Here is a 13,883-nt window from a genome sequence, read left to right on the forward strand (position 1 = left end):
CTCCTCCTCCTCCTCCTCCTCCTCCTCCTCCTCCTTCTTCTTCTTCTTCTTCTTCTTCTTCTTCTTCTTCTTCTTCTTCTTCTTCTTCTTCTCTCTTTCTTTCTCTCTTTCTTCCTCCCTCCCTCTCTGCCTCCCTCCCTCCCTCCCTCTCTTTCTTTCTTTCTTTCTTTCTTTCTTTCTTTCTTTCTTTCTTTCTTTCTTTCTTTCTTTCTTTCTTTCTTTCTTTCTCTTAGAATCAATACTGTGGATTGGTTTCAAAGCAGAAGAATAGTAAGGGCAAAGCAATGGTGGTTCAGTGACTTGTCCAAGTTCACACAGCTAGAAGTGTCTGAGACCAGATTTGGACCCAGGACCTCTTGTCTCTAGGCCTGTTTCTCAACCCACTGAGTCACTTAGCTGCCCCTCAAGCACCCTTTTCTTAAAGAAGCTTACATTCTAATGGTGGGGAGGAGAAGCATTTTGGCCTGGAGAGTTCCAGGGATGCTAAGTGGGGCCCAAGGCGAATAGTTGGATCCATCCCATATAGGACCAAAGTCCAGCAGAGCTGATTTGATCATGGTTTGTGCCTGGCCTTCCACAAAACCCAGCATGGACTCCAGTTCCTGGACCTCTGATGGCTCACCATTTTGACTTTTTAAAGCTTACAAGGTTGTGGCAAAGTGGGGAAGAGAAGGCCCATGGACAGAGTCAAGGTAATCTTGGGATCATATTGCCTTTATATGTAAGGATGGAATTTTTACTCAGGCCTTCCTTACTCCAAAGCCAGCTCTGGATCCTCTTCCATGATCCTTCTCAATTTTCTGTTATATTTATCTTGAAATGAATCTCTCCTATTTCTTTGGGCTGCCAAAATCATAGCTTGTTGGCAGTGTGAAGGTTAATCACATCACTTCAAGGGAAGAGCTGTTAGGGTGATTACCCAGCATTAGGGGAAAATCGTAAATATCTAGTAGCTTCTATATTAAATATAGGGTTATTTTAATTATAGAAGCATTAATGACAGCAGGAAGTTTAATGAAATAGCTGACCATGAAATCAGTGTTATCATTTTAATGCATAACAGAGAATATGACAAACTCTATAAGATTCCTGTTCTCTTTCATGTCTATTACAATTTTCTTCTATTAGCTCCTACAAATAGAAAATTACATATAAAATTGAGTCTAACCAAATCTCTGTTAAAATCAGACAATCTGATATGGTATTATATAACCACAGTGAAATTTCATTTAATTTAGGAAGGCTTTTTCCTGCTGACTTGAATACTAACTACTTTCCTAGCAACATGTATGTAGTCTTGAATTTGGCAGGGAATAATCCTTGTGCAGAATAGAAGATCAAGATTTCAACCATAGAATAAAGATGAATAGAAAAAGGAGATGTTGACCCAATTTAAATACCAAAGCACGTGAAAAAGCAGCTCCTTGAAATGATCTAAAAATATAAAAATATTCTCATATTACAAAAGAAACCTCCCTGTGAAGAGATAAAGATTCAGATGTTGTTCTTGACAGCATCTGAGCATAGTATGGTCCAGATCTGATTTGTGGTCTACAGGAAAAACAAGGCTTAATGAATTGTATGTTTTGACTTTGTTGTATTTTCATACTGCCATTGAAAATGGGTGTTTGATGGTTGACTAATTTCTTAGTCTCATGGCAAGTGCAGCAAAGCTCTGTAGAATTTTGTGGAAGATAGTTTATGGTTCTTTAGAAAGGACTATGACTACTTTTGAAAACTTTTAAACATTTTCCTTAATATTGGGGACTTTATTTGTCTGAAAAATGGGAAAAATAATCAAAACAGGTAGTTCTAGGCTCTAAAGACAAAAAATAAGCCCCCTTGTCTCTTTTGATTTAAAGGAGTAGTTTTCTCGGCCCCATTTCTCTATGTTACATAGCTTTTGAGTTCAAATCCAATTATATTCCTGAAGAATTGACATTCACAAATTTCTAAACCATCCAAGTCACATACTTATTCCTCCCATTTATATTCATTAAGATCTCCAGGAATGGAGACAGGGTTGCCTCAAGAGCCTGAAAAATTGGTTGCTAGCCCTGGGCAACATTTCAATAATGGTAGTGTTTCCTTCTAGGATAAAAGATATCTATGATAGGCATCGGATAGACTCATAGAACACAAATTCAAAATATCTATAGATAGATAGAAATGCGTAGATAGAAATATTTTCTCTCCTAAATTTACCCTTTTCCCATAGTTTCATATTTTTGTTATGGGAATCTAGTATTCTAATCAATTTGAATTCTTGAAATTATCTTTTACTCCCCTCTCATTCTTCCAGTCATACTGAACTTGTTAAATCCTATAAATTCTCTCTCTACTTTATTGTTAATATATATCCTTATTTCTCCACTTATTATGCTACCACCTTATGTCTAGTCCTCAATATTTCCTGTCTGGACTCTTTTGATAAGGTCATAATTGGTTTCTCAGTTTCTTCCAGCTCAATTGATCTTTCTTAATGCTATCTAAGGGCATCTGGGTGTCACAATGGATAGAGTACCAGGCCTGGAGTCAGGAAGACCTGAGTTCAAATGTAGTTTCAAACACTTACTGGCTGGGTAAGTTACTTAACCCTGTTTGCCTTGGTTTCCTGATCTGTAGAAGGAAATGGAAAACCACTCCACTATCTCTGCCTAGAATACCCCAAATGTGGTCATGAAGAGTCACATCAGATCAGACTACCCTGAGAAACAACAACCCTGGTATTAAAAACAATCTTCCCAAAATAAAGACCAACTATGTCATTTCTCTGCTAAAATCTTTCAGTGGCTCCCTATTGTCTCTAGGATAAAATAAAAACTCATTAGTCTGACATCTAAAACCTTACAAAACCTCCCTTTACGACCCTTCCAAATCATTTCTCACATTATTTCTTTTCAGGCATTCCATATTTCAAGTCAAGCTGGACTAATAGCTATTTTTGAATTTGACAGACTTTCTCTTGTCTCAGTGCCTTCATCCAGGGCATTCATTCTCTGTGTCTGTTCTGTAGACCCCCATCTCTGCTTTTCAAAAGTCAATTTTTTTTCTTTAGGGATCTACTTGGGTCTACATAATCTTCCCCTATCCCTCTCCCTGTTTTCTCCCTCTTCAAATGTTCCCAGAGTATTTTGTCTGGCTCTCTTCTGTCCCATTCACTCGGGCTCTGATCTTGTTTACGATTCATGTAGAGTGGTAGCCACTAGTAGAATATATGCTCCAGGAGGGAAGAGATCATCTACATTTTTAAAAATATTTGCATCTTTAATATTTGACACTATGCCTTGCACATAGCAGGTGCTTGATAAATGAGCTTTTCAAATGGAATTGAAATGTCAACTTGGGATATGGGAGGAAAGAATTTTGATTCTGACTCCTAAGACCTAGGTTCAAATCTCCTCATCCTCCCCAAATTTTCCCCTGTGTGTCCTTGGGGAATGCAATTAACCCTCTTGACCCTCCTTTTCTTCATCTATCAAATGAGGGATTTCATCTAGATGGTCCCTGAGGGCTTCTCTTGTTCTAGATTTTTGATCCTATAATATAGCCATGTCATATGCGTTAAGGTCTAAAGGAGCATGATACAATTCTCTCTTTTCTTTCTTTTGATCTATAATTCTGATCTCTGCTATGACAGAACTGTGTTCATCACTGTACTAATTACCCTTTCTTCTTCCTTACCCTCATGTCCCTTTAAAGGACAGCTGCAAGGGAGTGAAAGAACACTTATTGTCAGACATTAAAACGACTGGAACTCTTTCATTTGGAGAGGGGGAAGCATCTTCCTTCCTTTACTTCCAGGTACCCTTGGGAATATCTATCCAAAAGTGGGTGGCTTTACTGTGCTATGGATGAAGTCATCAGTGCTCCCCTCGTGGCTGGGGATGGGGGCAGTTTTGGAAGTGTTATTGGCTTCAGGAGTTTCCCAAAAGGCCCAAAGCGTTGTCTGAATGCTGCTTCTAGGTCATTTGGGGGCATCCTAGAGGATGCCTGCTTAGAAGTGATTCAATGAGTTTGAGGTTGCTTGCACCATTGCTGATAAAGAATGGGTCAGATAGGGCTCCATCTAGAAGCTGCGGAGAGAATAATAACGTGGGATCCTGTATCCATCTTTTATTGTTTACTTTAATAGACTGAGAAGCTGGTATTTATGGGAAAGTATGGCCATTAGTTTAGAGCTAAATTGGTTCTTGGAGGAAGAAGGCATTTCTTGACGAGTGGGGGTGGGGTGGGATGCTGGATTATCTGGAAATGATTTCCATGGGATTCAGGGGTTCATGTCTCTATTTCAGCCAGCAATGCTTTTTTTCCCTTAAAGCCCCAGTTCTTCCCTGCTGGAATCCTGAAACTTGACACAAAGGGCTTGTAAGGTTACACAGCCCAGGGGGAGAATGAAACCAAATTGAATTCTTTAGCTTTACAATATCTTTACTCTGCTGGAGCTTACACATTGCATTCATTATTTACAACACTTCAGCATATTGCCCTCTTTCTTGTTCTTAAGTCCCAGATAAGCCATAACTAATACTTAAAGAATTACAAATTCAAAGAATAGACAGCCTAAAATAAACATAAAGATGTTTGCAATTCTCACGGAAAATAACAACCCTATATTCCGAAGACTATTGTCTATAAATATGCCCGTGCGTTCAAGTTCTAAATCTTCTTTAGGGGAAGCAAGTTAGCTAACCAAGTTAATTATATTGTCGTCCTATAGGCTGAATGGAAGGTCATGCAACTTCTCAAAAGGCTTTCTGTGATTTCATGGTAGTAGAGGGTTGGTCCTTTCATCAACGTAACAATCAAACCTCCCTTTCTGCAGCCATCGCTTCATTATATGCTTTCAGAAACTAGTGCTCCATTAAAATGAAACTGAACACTGTAATTGTAATGATTGATCTTGACCTGTGGGGAAGAGGTAGGGGAATCTGTCTAGCTCGTTTTCATAGGAGAGGTGGAGGTCTATGGGTGCAGATCGTTGTATATGCTAGATATACAATTAGAGGCCAGTTGTTGGGTCACTTCACTCTGCTTAGCTATTTTTCTTTGTTACAAAGGAAGGCTCACTGGGTGGTAAGGGAAGTAAATTAGGAAGTAGCTATCATGTGAAGGAAGGAAGGGAGGAAAAGAGAGAGGAAGGGAGGGAGGAAAAGAGAGAGGAAGGAAGGGAGAAGGAATGAAATGAGGGAGAGAGAAAAGAAAGAAAAGAGGTAGGAAGTAAATGAAGGAAGGGAGGAAAATAGGGATGGGAGAAAGGAAGGGAGGGAAAGACAAAGAAAGGACAGAAGGGAGGGAGAGAGAAGGGAAGGAAATAAGTGGGAGAGGAAAGGAAGGAATGCAAAAATGGAGGAGAAAGGAAGGATGGGAATAAGAGGGATTAATGAAAGGAGGGGTGGGAGAGGACAAAGGAGGGAAGGAAGGAATGTAGAGATTGAAGGAGAAAGGAAAGAATGGAGAAAGCATGATCCAAAATTCATTGAAATCAATGGAAAACAAAGATGGGAAGTAAGATACTGTAGAGAAGAGGTGTCCACTAGACATTACTCTTAGTGATGGGTCATCTTTCATAAAATGATTTAGAATTATAAAATTAAAAGAGGCTTTAGAGATTTTCTATCTAGTATAGCTTCTTTATTTTGAATTTAATTCCTAGATCTTTTAACTCAAGGACATCTAATACTTATCCAGAGCTTGCCATAAATTCTTCAGAAAACATCTATCCAATGCCCCAGATATTTTTTATTCCTCCTTTTATTATCCCCAGAGGCACCATTGTATCACCCAGGTATTATATGCACTGTCCATTCTCATCATGAACCCATGAACAGTTCAGCTCCTCTTGTGGTTATATATGTCCTTGATTATGTACAGCAGTCTACACATGCCTTGCAATAGGTTTTTAGACCTCCATTAGTATTACCTGCTGTTTTTATTTACAGAATCCCTTCTATGGCATAGACCTCAAATGGGAAGAGAACTCACTGCCTCTAGAGCCAGTCACTTTAGAACAACTCTAATTATAAGGAAATTATTTTCTTGGATTAAGTCTAAATTTCTCCTTTTCTAACTTGCACCCATTGTTCCTAGGTCTGCACTGAAAAAGCTTAAATTTCTTTTTTCTCATAATAGCTTTCAGAGAACTTAAAGACAGCTATCTTGTTCCCCCAAGTCTTTTCTTCCCCAGGCTAATAAACAATGCACTTCTAACACTCACTCTCTCTCTGTCTGTCTCTGTCTGTCTCTGTCTGTCTGTCTGTCTCTGTCTCTGTCTCTCTGTCTGTCTCTGTCTCTCTTTCTCTCTTTCGGCTCATACTTGGGAAATAGTATACTATGGTGTCAAAAGGTCAGCTGTAGTTAGGAAGACTTTCAAATCCCATCTCAAAAAATTATTAGGTTTGTGATGCTTGGAAAATTATTAAATCTCTCTGAGTCTTAGTTTTGTCATCTTCAAAATGGGGATAAAACCAATATCCCAGGATTGTTGTGAGGATAAAAATAGATAATGAATTCAAATTGTTGTCATTTCATCTTTTTCAGTCATGTCCAAATACTTTGTGACTACAAATTGGGTCTTCTTGACAAAGATACTGATATGGTTTGCCATTTCCTTCTCCAGCTCAATTGACAGATGAGAAAACTGAGGCAAAAAGGGTAACATGTCTTGCCTAGGGTGACACAGCTAGTAAGTGTTGAGACTGAATTTGAATTCAGATTTTTCCAACTCTAGGCCCAGCTCTCTACCTATAGAGCCACTTAACTGCTCCTCCATATGACTACCAGTCAAATATTTGAAGACCATACTCATGTCATTCCTTTAGCCTTTTTTTTTCAATTCAACATTATTGTTAGCTCTTTGAATTGAGCATCATACTGTGCTTTCAAGTTTTCTTACTCTTCTAGCCTTTCTTCTCTTGATATGCTATAGGGTGTCAATATCCTTCCTACAAAACGAGGTTCCCAGAATTTGCAATAAGTCACTTCTGTATAAATATCCCTCATGGTGCCTTGAATGTTTCCTGGCATAGAGCAGGCACTTTATCCACTGCTATATATAAATGATGTGCATGCAAATTATGTGCAAAAATACACATGCTTTTCAAATATTAATGTAATATATAAATGTCCAGCACTGTAATTATTTGTTCTTACTAAGTTTTATCTTATTAAATTCATCCCAATGTTTTAATCTGGCAACTTTATCAATCTTGATTCTGTCATCTAACATGTTAGCAGAGCTTCCTAGTGTTATGACACCTATAAATTTGATAAGCATGCCATCTATTATTTCAGATAAGTCACAGATAACTATTTTTATACCACTACCTTCTTTCTGTCTTAGTATCATTTCTAAAGCAGAAGAGTGGCAAAATCTAGACAAGTGGAGTTAAGTGACTTTCTCAGAGTCACACAGCTAGGAAGTGTCTCAGACTAGATTTGAACTCAGATCTCCAGGCTTGCTGCTCTATCCACTGTACTACATAACTGCCCCTGTTGTTAAAAACTGTTTTATAAAACAGAGCCAAGTATACTCCATTGGAAGCATCTTTCCAAGTTGACATTGAATTAGTACAATGATTACCTTGTTCTGGACATTTAAGCAGTGATAAACTCAGCTAATTGTCGTATTATCTAATCTATGCTTTCTAGAGAGAGGCTCCCTTTTTCTTCAAGAGATGCCCCCTTCATCCTGTCATACATTCCTTTTGTTGTTATTTTAGTGTTACCTGATATACGGTCATGTACCTGGAGTATAATGCCTTTAAAATGATGGGGTTTGGGTAAAGAGAGCAGTTTGAGATAATGAAAAGCACTTTGCGATGTTCCCAATGTGAATGTAGCATAATATCATCCTGAAAGGGCTGGATGAAGCTCATTCTTCACTGGTAGCAGCTATCACTGATGGGAGAAAGGGAAAATAAAGAAACAGCTTATAGGAATAAAGACTAGACCTGTGATTTCATCAGAACAGAGAACTCTTACATAGGAGGAAACTCCCCTTATGTAGCTCTACCTTTCCTCTCCAAATTACAGCTTTAAAAAGTTGCACAGAATGTCTCTACTAGCAGCAATGCAATGAAGCAGGACACTTCTGAGGGACTTGTGAAAAAAAAAACATTCTTTTTTTCAAGAGAAAGAACTGTGGGAGTAGAAACTCAGAAGAAAAACAACTGCCTGATCACATGGTTTGATGGGGATATGATTGAGGATGTAGACTCTAAATGATCACCCTAGTGCAAATATTAATAATATGGAAATGGGTCTTGATTAATGATACATGTAAAACCAAACAGAATTGAGCATTGGCTCTGGAAGGAGAGGAGGGAAAGAACATGATTCATGCAACCATGAAAAATTTTTCTTAATTAATTAAAAAAAAGTTGTCCAGGTCCCTGAGAAATTAAAGTGACATTTGAGGGTGACATGGTCAGTATATGTTAGTGGCATAATTTGAACCCAGATCTTCCTGATTTTGAAATAAGCGCTCTGTCCATTCTATTGTGTTGCCTCTCTACTTATTGATATTTCTTGAAATATCATCTGTCCTCTATTCATTAACTTTAATTCCCATGTTCTGCCACTATATGTCATCCAGAGTCAGAGATAAAACTTGAACTCAGGTCTTCCTGGCCAGCTCTCTGTCCACTATAAAATACTGCCTTGTCAGCTCAACAGGATGATTCTCTTAATGTAATAATAGGATTGTTGATTTTCCTTGTTTTGTTGTTGTTCTTGTTGTTTGTTTGTTTCCAGTGAGGATGGATAGTTACAACAACCTCATTTGATAGATAAGGAAGATGGAGCCCAGTGAGATGAAGCAATAACAAATTCACACAAGCAGTTGATGATAGAGTCAAACTAGATGGCAGGTGTCTTACGTCCTAGTTGGGGACTTTTTCCTCTATATTGGTTGGTACTGAGGATCAGGTGCCCATTTTTTAGTCAGGAAGACTCATCTTCATGAGTTCTAATCTGGCCTCAGTAACTTACTAGCTGTGTGACTCTGGGTAAGTCACTTAATCCTCTTTGTCTCAGTTTCCTCATCTATGAAATGAACTGGAGAAGGAATAGGCAAACCACTCCAATATCTTTGCCAAGAAAACCTGAAATGAGGGGGGGCAGCTGGATAGCTCAGTGTATTGAGAGTCAAGCCTAGAGATGGGAGGTCCTAGGTTCAAACCCGGCCTCAGACACTTCCAAGTTATGTGACCCTGGGCAAGTCACTTGACCCCCATTGCCTACCCTTACCACTCTTCTGCCTTGGAGTCAATACACAGTATTGATTCCAAGAAGGAAGGTAAGGGTTAAAAAAAAAAAAGAAAACCCAAATGGGGTCCCAAAGAGTCAGACATGACTGAAAAAACTGAACAAACAAATTAAAGTTATAGCATATGTCTTAGAGGTAGGAAATCGTCCCAGAGGCAGGATTTATTGTGTATAATAGGTGGTGTAATTTGAGATATGCAAATATTTCCTCTATGGTCTGTCCCTGCTGACTAAAATTTCATCCATAGTGATTCATTCCTTTGTGTTAAACATTAGGAAGTCCAGGCAACAACTTTTAGAATGCAAATCTTCCTGGAAGAGGTAAACATTAGACCATATTTGTCAAAGTTAAATAGAAATGGAGCCCCTGAACTGTATGTAAGGATCCTCATAGGTGCCTGTTGCCTTGGAAAACCACATTTTAATAGTATCTGTGTTTTATTTTGATAAATATTTCTCAATTATTTTCTTAAATATCTCCCAGTTTGAATCTGGTTTATCAGTCCTGGGAGTGTTGCGAGTCGTATGCATGTAACATCCTGTTTGATAGTGTTTGGGAGTCTCTGTCAGACGCTACCACTGTCTTTTGAGACATTCTATATTTCAAGGATAGACATTTATAAAACCTAATTTCAGCTAAGATGAAAAATTATGAAGGGACTATGCCTATACATAGCATCATTGTATGAGGCACTCTGCAAAGCACTTTTACAGATCCTATCTTGTTTGGTCCACACATCAGCCTGGAAAGTGGGTGCTATTATCATCCCCATGTTAGAGTTGGGGGATCTGAGATAAACAGAAGTTAAGTCATCACCTAGCTAGTGTCTGAAGTCACTTTCTAATTCAAGTCTTCCTGACTCCAGGCTGAATATTCAGTCCATTTCACTACCCAGCTCTCTCTCTCTCTCTCTCTCTCTCTCTCTCTCTCTCTCTCTCTCTCTCTTTCTCTCCACACACACACACACACACACACACACACACACGCACACACACTCACACCCCTTTTTCCAGAGTCACTCACTACACTTTTTCTGAAGTCTAAGGCAACAGGTATTTATTGCTGACTCTGTGCTAAGAGTTGGGGATGCAAAGACAGTCAAGGAAAAGGAAGGAAAGTCCTTGCCTTAATGGAACTCTCATTCTAATGAGGGAAGAGAATGTATAAAAAACATCTGAAAAGGAGGTGGGGAGAAGGTCCCCGCACTCAGGCAAGGTGGCTGAGACCAGAGGAGGGTCAGAAGCACAGCCAGGAGAGGAATGAAACATGCCTGACCTGAACTCATCACTAAAATTGTTGCCTTGGGAGGAACTTGCCAATGAGATAAGGGTACCAGAGAGTCTAATTCAGGGTGCATACGCTAACGAGTGACTCAGAAACACCAGTCACATTTATACTCCTCTGTACATATTGTTCAGTCGTTTCAGACATGTCTCGACTCTTCATGGCCCCATTTGGAATTTTCTTGGCAAAGATACTGGAATCATTCATCACTTACTTTTCCAGCTCATTTTATAGCTGAGAAAACAGAGACAAACAAGTTAAGTGACTTGTCTAGAGTCACACAACTAGGAAGTATCTGAGATCAGGTTTGAACACAGGGAGATGAATCTTCTGAACTCCAAACCTGGCACTCTATCCACTGAGCCACCATCAAACTTTATTAATATACATACAAACAACACAAACATCTGCCACCTCTCAAAACAAACCTTCAACCTTCTTCTTAGAAGACCTTATTTTTTAATGTGAAAATTTTTATTTAATTAATTAATTTAGAATATTTTTTTCATGGTTACATGATTCATGTTCTTTCCCTCCCCTCCTCCCACCCCCCTCCTATAGCCAATGAGCAATTCTATTGGGTTTTACATGTCAGTGATCAAGATCTATTTCCAAATTATTAGTATTTGCACTAGAGTGATTGTTTAGAATCTACATCCCCAATCATATCCCCATTGAAATGTGTGATCAAGCAGTTGTTTTTCTTCTGTGTTCTTAGAGGACTATATATATACATTAAATAATTTCTTGCCTACCTTTCCAAAGGTAGTATATTTCCCTCTGAGGTGGTGGTCTGGTAAGTCTCTGTCAGTCAGCATTAGCCTGCAGGGTACATTGGCTGCTGACCCAGCAGGGACCTATGAGCAAGTAGAAGGCAGAAGGAGTGGGCTCTGGTGAATTTCTTATAGTTTTAAGGTATAGTTTTAGTTTACTAAATAACTACTAATAAAGTTGCTTTAAATTTTTTTTCCATTGGTGCCCTGTCCTATCAAAGGGTCCACATATGTTTATCAGTTATTTAAGAACACACACATATGTTGCTTACTATTTAATATTATAAGAATGATTATCTTTCTATTGGAAACTGCCTCAAAATTCATTCATAAAAAAGAGGCTTACAATAAAATGGAGTCAGTCATGCTAAGCTGACACTTTTATTTCTACTCTCTTAATAAGGTAAAAAAATTATCCTCACTACAGTACGGTGGAGGGATATTCCATTGGGACAAGGTCCTGGTGTTGAGGGAAGTTTCAGAGTGAAAAGAGAGCTGAATTATGGCAGTAAAGTCCGGGAAGTCAGAAGCTCACTTGGGAAGAAATGAATGAAAAAAATGAATGAAAACCTCTGTACTTTTTATGACTAAGCAAGAGGTCAAAAGCTCTCCAGTAAGAATGGTTCAACTGGATTCAGGGGAAAATAGCACACATGCTTTCTCCAGTCCTCCCAAGAGTTCTTTCATGGCATGTTTCATTGTTATTACTGAGTTGGCTATAGAATTTTGGACTTGGAATCCAGAAGACCCAGGTTCAAATCTAACCAGAGATACTAACAGTGTAACTCTAAGCAAGTCTCTTAACCTGTGTCTCGATTTTCCCATCCATAAAATGAGGAAAATAATAGCATCTGTCTCCTATGGTTATTGAGAAATTCAGATGAGGTGACATATGTAAAGTACTTTGCAAGTCTTATGGTGCTTTATAAATACTTAGCTATTATGGATGTCTTTATTATTGTTATTATTAATAACGCCTCTATTCCCAATATTCTCACTGTGTTTTCTCCTCATGACCTCAGCTTTGTGAATCTTTTGTTCTTTGTGTTTCTATTCTTGGCTTCAGATTTGCTATTATGAGTTGTTAGAGGAGAGTTTTTCTAAAGCAAACTATGTAGTCAATTAAGCTAATTCTTGTTTGAGTGAACAATAATTTGAATGCCTGCCTGGTAGCTAATATTTTCTTAAAGCAACCAATGCACCCTTTAATTCTGCGGAATGAGGACCAACCAATGATAACCCAGACCTTCAAAACACATGCAGAGTGTAAGATTGAGATACTTCCAATGGTCACTTGGGCTCTTCTTCCTCCATAATTCCATGGTAGTTTTTCCAAAAATGTCAGGGCTTGCCTCATTCTTACAAGAGGGGAAACTGAGTGGCTCAGTGGATTGAGTGCCAGACCAAAGTGAGGCAAATCACTTTACCCCAAATTCCCAGCCTTTGTTTCTCCTCTGCCTTGGAACGGATACTTGTATTGATTCTATGACAAAGGGAAAGGTTTTAAAAAAAATACACAGAATATTCAGCCTCATGCAGTCCTCATATAGACTATGGACAATACATAGGACTATTCCCTCTATGGTGTGGTGTAGAAAAGGCTATTTTGATGGGCTGCTGAGCCAAAACCGAGGACACATACAAAAGGTGCCCAATGGGCCAGCTTCAATTACTCTTTGCTGGCTGCAGTTAAAGGTACTGTAAGACTCTTGTTGAGGAGAAAGGGTCAGGCATTCCCCACTCGGACTGACATGTGGCCCATGAATACATGATATTTCTCTTCTTGGTCTCTTTTATTTTGTTCTATCTTACTTTTCTGTGAAAGAGCCTTAGAGATGGCTATGACCTCATGAGCTTGGGAACATTGGAGGAGCAGAGGTTCATTGATAGAAATTGATGCCTGCATTTGCTAACAGCCAAACTGGGTAAGGTGCCAGGTCATTTCTGAGGATTAGGAGACAGCCTGGCAGAGTCTGATTGGAATGATATATAAAGTGAATTGGGTTGGATAAATGTTTTTTTTAACATTTATTAATATTCATTTTTAACATGGTTACATGATTCATGCTCCTCCTTTCCCCTTCACCCCCCGCACTCCTCCCATCCATGGCCGATGCGCATTTCCACTAGTTTTGTCATGTGTCCTTGATCAAGACCAATTTCCAAATTGTTGGTAGTTGCATTGGTGTGGTAGTTTTGAGTCCACACCCTCAATCATGTCCACCCCGACGCATGCGTTCAAGCAGTTGTTTTTCTTATATGTTTCCTCTGCTGCAGTCCTTCCTCTGAATGTGGGTAGCGTCTTTACCATAAATCCCTCAGAATTGTCCTGGGTCATTGCATTGCTGCTGGTACAGAGGTCCATTACATTCAATTTTACCACAGAATATCAGTCTCTGTGTACAGAGTTCTTCTGGCTCTGCTCCTTCACTCTGCATCAGTTCCCGGAGGTCTCTCCAGTTCGCCTGGAACTCCTCCAGTTTATTATTCCTTTTAGCACAATAGTATTCCATCACCCGCATATACCACAGTTTGTTCAGCCATTCCCCAATTGAAGG

The 13,883-nt window shown here is 39.0% G+C and overlaps 1 pseudogene; it reads right to left on the bottom strand.

The window, feature by feature from the left end:
* Positions 1-13,883, bottom strand: part of LOC123255196 — a 189,371-nt pseudogene that overhangs the window by 104,022 nt on the left and 71,466 nt on the right.

This window comes from Gracilinanus agilis, chromosome 1 (assembly GCF_016433145.1).
Source record: "Gracilinanus agilis isolate LMUSP501 chromosome 1, AgileGrace, whole genome shotgun sequence".
Taxonomy (NCBI): domain Eukaryota; kingdom Metazoa; phylum Chordata; class Mammalia; order Didelphimorphia; family Didelphidae; genus Gracilinanus; species Gracilinanus agilis.